Raw genomic sequence first — 6726 nt, forward strand, 5'->3', positions numbered from 1 at the left:
GTTGGGTCATTCGGAGGACTCAGCGGACAGTTGGAGGTGTGTCTGAATGTTTAATCGGATAATTACCCGCACCGAATAATCTGACCACATCACCCCGACTCTAACAGCTCCTTGTTAAATACCGGATTGATTTTTAAAACCTTCTGCTCACCTTTAAAGCGCTTCACAAACCTAGCCCCCACCTCTCTCTCTGAGCTGCTCCAGGAGAACACCCGCTCTCGCTCCCTGCACTCATCCTCTGCCGGTCTTCTGACTGTCCTCACCTCACGCCTCAGCGCCATGGGTGCAAGGGCTTTCAGCTGCGCCATAACGGCTTTCAAATCTAACCTCAAAACCCACCTGTTGTAACTGGCATACTCACTCTGATGCTCTGTGCATTCTGTGTTCCCTTATATCCTTACAGTCTCCCACACGTGTTTGCCTACTACATGTCTGTTGTTCTGTTTTGACTGTCGTTGTTTTTTACTGGTTTTAACTTGTCTTATTTTATATCTTTTTATGCTCTGTAAGGTGACCTTGGGAGGAACAAAGGGGACGTTGTTGTTAAGCATCACAGATTGAACAGAATTCATATATACATTGCTATAAACTGCTGTATATGTAGGTATAGCAACCACGCTTGGTGTGTACTTTTAGAGGAATCTTCTAACTACCCAACATCACGTTTTAAAAAACAATATAATTTCCTTTAGAGAAAGAAAAGTTATTTATGATGATGAATTGACATTCAATCCCATGTGAGCAGTCTCGTCTCCAAGCTGTGAGAAAAAGTTGGCTTCCTTTACAGAAACAAATCCAGCTTTTCTCTGTCTAGTAGGAAGAATTGTTGAAGCAGTGTTCCTTTCAGTTATGGATTATGTTGATGCGATTTATAGGCATGCTGCAGTTTCAACTCTTAAGCCCCCGGACTCTGTCTATATTCTAAGATTCATAACGGATATGGAACTCATCATTGTGTCCTTCATGTGGAGGCTAGTTGGCCTTCTCTTGCAGAGAGGCGCAGCAAACAAAGGTATTTGTACATTTTCAGACCCTTATTGGTAAGCTACCTCCTTACATCACAAACTTCTTGGAACTCGTTCTACTGATTGGCTCGTTCTTAAAGTCCATGGAGCTCGCACTGAAATCAAATCAGCATTTTCCGTTGATGCCCCTCGCTCGTGGAAAGTCCTTCAACACACGCTAAGTTCTTCCCTCTCTTGCAGAGTTTAGGACTTTGATTTCTAGCCACTGTGTGTCAGATTGTAACTGTTTTATTGATCTATTGTTTCTGTGATTGATTATGTGTATTTGTTCTTTTTGCTGTTTTAATTCGTCTCAATGTCCTTATAATAAATAATAAAGAATAAAGGTTTGAAATGAAATCTGTGACGAACCCAAGAGCAACGGCGATCAGCACGTGTTGAAATAACATGAGTGAAAAGTAGCGTCCTGTGGGAATCAGGCCCTGACTTCCACTTTCCAAAAGAAGCCTCCAGTTTCCGAATGGAATCTTGCCTGGATTGTTAGCTTACCGTTTCTGTGTGGGATTCGACCTTAACTACACAAAAATGTCACATTTTAGTTCTGCTTCAACCTGAAAGGTCTTTGAAAATGTTCCCAAAACTAAGATTTATCTGTATCCGTGATCTGTGTGTGTATCTAGTGGAGGTCACGATGAGGTGCTATCAAAAACCGAAGGCCATGAACATGAGCTCTTTAACACGTGTAAATGTTTGCTCTCCTTTGAATACAAAATAAGGAGTATTATTCTGATTTATCTGCGGCTGTGGAGGCGAGCTCTCTCCGTTCTGCAGTCAGATCTGCCACAGCTCGCGTTGGCTGGCAGATTGTATCAGCAAACACGGCAGCTGAACGTACTGTACATGCTGCGAGACAAAATAAGAAGAAGAGGCTTTAGTGATAAAACTGTGAAGGATTATCTGTCATTTGGCGGGCCCATGGTGATTTGCTATCAAAACGGATTTTGCTGGGGAAAAAAAGGGAATGACAGGAACGGAAAGATGATGGAAAAGGATGGAGAGGAGGACGGGGAGGAGAGGAGGCGGGGGGGATTGGAGATGGCAGAAGGAGGGGGGAGTTGTCACGCAGGGAGGATTTTGTTTTCTGTTTAATTTCTTGCCCCCTTTCCTCCTCCTCCTCCTCCCCTTCCTGACACCCCCCAACCCCCCCCCCATCCAATGAGCTGAGTGTCAGTCACATTTTGAACTTGCCAAGCAAACACAGTGGAATGATTGGAGCTGTCAGTCAAAGTAATGTGTTGTTTGCCACTGGAGGAACTGGAAGAGGTAGAGAAAGAAAGAGAGAGTTATAACTGCAGAGAATACATTATGTCTCAGATACTCACTCAACTTTCACGCCTGAGATCTCAAGCGATGACTCTGAAGGCGGCGAGATAGATGCAGGGCCGTACGAGTCTTCGCTTGACTCCAACATACGATCTGAAACTTTGCAGCTTTAACTCGAGTTACTTGCCTTTGGGGGAACGAGAGATCTTGAGGCCGACTTTCTCCGAGCATGTAGAGATGTAGTTTGGCTTTGGTCTGCGTGCGAGCCAAGGCTTTCTACACTGGAACTGTAAACAAGTTGTTTACACAAATTGTTTCGTTTCGGATGTTGAGTTCAAGTACGAGCGACTTTGTTGGGGACAATAAGGCTTTGAACAAGTTCCTCTGTAAAAATTAACCAGCTAAGCCTGATAGCATGTGACTGCTTCTCTCCGAGCCCTTTGACTCGCCAAATACACCCGCTCTAAGAAAACACCCCCATTGTGCTAAACTTGTCACCCCGCTGACAGGCTAATATCCTCATTCCTGGGAGCTGAGTGGTCGTCTCTTGAAGTTTTAAAGGGAGGTGTGAGATGAGGCACCTTCGCTCATCAAAGACAGCACCAGCGTCTCTTAAGCCATGACATTCAGCTCTGAAGGTTACCGAGTGCTGGAGGTGGTTTTATAGCACCCAGCTGGCTGCCTATTCAGCACGGCTGACGGAGGGGGTCCGGGAGGTGAGGAGCCCCTTGGCGAGCGACGGGGGGCCTTATGTGGGATGGAAATTCATTTACAGTAATGCGGATACATTTGCAAATGTGTGAATCATTTAAATGTTCAGTTAATTCTCTAAAAGCTAACAGTCGTTCAGCTTAAATTGCCCCTGACCGCAGTATTCATTATCCTACAGCTATTAAATGTAAAGCTTCCATGCCCAGTTATCCACACGTCATGATACAGAAATCCTTTCTCTTCACCATCGCGCATGATTCCAAAAACTCTTCTTCAACTTGGATGTCACCACACACCACGTACGGCCCTCTTAATTCTCAGTAATTCCACCGTCGTCACTGCCTCTCATTTGAAATCGTTTCAAATTAATGTTGGCGTCAATTTAAAGAAAAATAATTCCTCATTTTTTAAAACCAAAAATAACACAAGGGGCTGCGTTGGTGTGGGCATGTTTGTAAAGGTGCTGGTGACACACACATGCTCCTTGAAGTTCAGTTTGAGTGATGGATCCTTTTTTTTAACGCTTGTCAGGGCCAAAGCTGTCCTCACTGGTTCATAATGTACTAATCTGACAAGGTTTCATGGCAGCATTCATGTGATAACAAAATCTACCCGCAACGTAATACATTATGTTCCAGCAGAAGTGAAGCCCTTTTTACACCGCCAGTTCACGGCGGGATTATTACGCCTCTGTTGCCTTCCGTCTTCTATGTAGAACGCACGGAGGCGGAATGATGTGGCGAAATCGCTCTGCCTCCGAGGTAGTAACAGAGGCGAAACAGTGTAAACGGCGGAGCCAGCAGGGCCGAACAGCGCACCTTTTTCTTCCGCACACGCCTGAACACTTTGTACAAACACACTTAACGGCAGCGTTGCTCAGGCCGATGTAAAACAGTAAAGGCTGCATGACGGTGGAGCTTCACGACGGAGCTGAGACGCAGTGCAGGACCCCTGCTGTGCCAACACTGTGGTCTCATTGAAATGAATGAGGGAGCCGTGTGATGTGACACAGTGCTGTAACAGCTCTGTAACAATGGACCTGTAATAGAGTGAAAGTATTTTGTTAGCACTCAGGAGGCCTCTTAATACCACGTGCCAGTTTCAGCTTATATAAGTGTTGTTGATGCTCCCCTGACGGAACCACCGTCCTGACTGAAGGGCTGCATCCACGAGGTTAAAACCGACACTATATTAGGAAAGACAAACCCCACTTAAATCTCTTGACTCAATTTCATGATAAACGTTTGATTTTTCAGGATGGTATCGGGTGCGTGGGAAAGCTGTCGCTGTGTGTCACAGATGTGTCTTTGTCAGGAGACAATAGTTTATGTTGTCAGGCAGGTTAGATTTGATTGATGTGCAGGAACCGCTCTTCACCTCGGTTAACAGGTTTATGAGCTACAATCAAATCACTCTTTGATGCTCCTTTAGCTGTCTAACAACAGAACCGGAAAGTTATGTTCATGGGACAATAGAGTCAGGAGAACAAAGGTTACATCTGACACAGTAAATTAACAGGACTGTCTGTCCCTCCTCGCCTGGTGAATCTTTTTGCAGAGGAAGATGTTGATTGATTTTCTATTGCTTTATGTTGACTGATAACTGATAACTGATTAAATAACCTTTTTTTAAGGGAAACAATATTTCCCGACAAAAATATGACTGCACATCTTTGGTACATGGCAATCAAAGGGGAAAGCTCAAATCACAAGTGACTGCTAACCACCATCATCAAAGAGGGGCACCAGACTAAAGTCGAGGATATGTAGAGGGCCTAAAAGAAAGGCCTCAGATTGAGCTTCATTTAGGAGGAGGATATATATACACAATTGGCTCTGAGGCTATTTTACCCAATGCTAACCTTTGACACGGCTACGATGCTGAATAACACCACACACTTTTGGCCACCGGCATCCTCTGCTCGTATCGTATCGGTTTAAGCCGAGATGAAAGAACTTTGACTCTCAGCAACACATCAGAAATACCCTTCAGTTTGCCTACAACTGCCTTCACAAGAACAGATGAAGCCGTTCACCTGCTCTGAGCTGCCCCAGCGCCGCCAAAATGAAGACAGATAGGCAGGGAGAGAGGAGGGGGAGGAAGGGTGGAGGAGAGGAGGAGGGAGGTGTAATTAATGTTTCACAAACTCAATCCTTTTCCCTCAAGGCAAACGCTCTCCTCATCATCTTTCTCTTTCAGGAAATTAAACGATACTCCCCTTGTCTTCGTTTTTGCTCCTGCCCTTCTGTCACCCGGGCGTCTTTGTGCGAACTTTAAGGGATTAGGCTTGCGAGGGCTGGCTGGTAGTTATGGCTGCAGGGAGGACTCCTCAGGTTTCACTCAGGGCCGCGTGTCTCCCCGAGGCGACAGGGAGATGTCAGCGTCTGTCAGCCTCTGTCTGTCATCTAAGCCCTGTCAGCGCCGACTCTGCCAGCGCTCCATCACGGCTCTGTCGCTCCGAGTTTCCTTCTGGCTTATGATCTGAGACACCCAGACAGTGCAACTGGCTCACCGACTCACCACTCGCCCTCCCCCCGGCCCCCCCTCTCTCCAGCGCTGATACCTTACGTGACACAACAAACACAAGGTCAAGGTGTCTGCCATGTTTCAGCGTGTGGGTTTGAGTGTAAATGTGTGAGCTCCCCGTTGCTGCATGAAAGCCGGGCGTGTCACCTTGCCTGTGTGTACGTGTGTGTGCAAGCGTGAGTCGGCCTGTTTTGAGTGACAGTGTGAGTGAGGTGCAGCCAGGCGGCGGCTCTTTGTAAAAGTGCACCTACCTTCTCTTCCCACAAGTCCCTCCTGGCAACAAACTGTCACGGCTGACAGCCCGCACAAAGGAAGGAGAGGGAAGGGAGGCAGGGGGTACGGGGATTAAAAAAAAGTTTAAGAGATGAAATTAAAGCAAAGAAGGGAACCTGACAGCACCTTGAGAAGAGGCATTGTCTGTGAGGGGAAATATATCTGTGCGAGCAGGCTTTGATCAGTGGAGGATGAGAGCAGGGAAGAGCTTGTAAAGCTGCCTCCTGAAGCCCGTTGAAAAGAGCGGAGAGAAGAAGAAGAAGAAGAAGAAGAAGAAGAAGAAGGAAATCAGCCCAACAATTACTTTCTACTCAGGCTCAGAGGAGAAACACTTCTCATTTGTGGCATGGGTTTTATTCTCTTCTGGCCTTCATGGTGCACTCTTCCTGCTCTCCTTCTGTTTCTTCCTTTAGTTTAGTCTGGAACACACGCCACGGCCACAAGGCAAAATATAGTAAAAGTACACCTTTAGTAAAAAGTGTTTTCACAAGAACAAAACATGCGTTTGAAGAGAGGCAGAGGTGGGACGAGGAGGAGGAGAAGCAGGAGGAGACGGGGTGAAAGAGGAAGTTTTAAGAGAGCAACCTTTGAAACACATGAAGGAGAACACAGAGGATGAGGAGCTGGAGGGAGGAACGGGGAAGAAGAAGCGGAAGTGCTGGTGGGGGTGGGAGGAGATAATCACCTTTATTTTGTGATTCAGTGGGAGGGGGGGGGGGGGGTGCAGCGGCCCATCTTTCTCTATGAGGAGGGAGGTGGCAAGGAGCACTGCTCCGTGGCCCCTCAATACTGTGGGAGCACTTTGATAGACAAAGCAGCGTGCTGAAGGGGAACCTCCTGCTGGCAGGATCTGAGGAGGCTGTTTACAGAGGAGCTTGTCTGATCTAAAGCCCCGCTCGCCCTCTTGTATGGAAAACACTCGGCCTTT

This window comes from Semicossyphus pulcher, unplaced genomic scaffold (genome assembly GCF_022749685.1).
Source record: "Semicossyphus pulcher isolate SPU_LCO1_2020_fin unplaced genomic scaffold, fSemPul1.0.p SCAF_6, whole genome shotgun sequence".
NCBI lineage: Eukaryota > Metazoa > Chordata > Actinopteri > Labriformes > Labridae > Semicossyphus > Semicossyphus pulcher.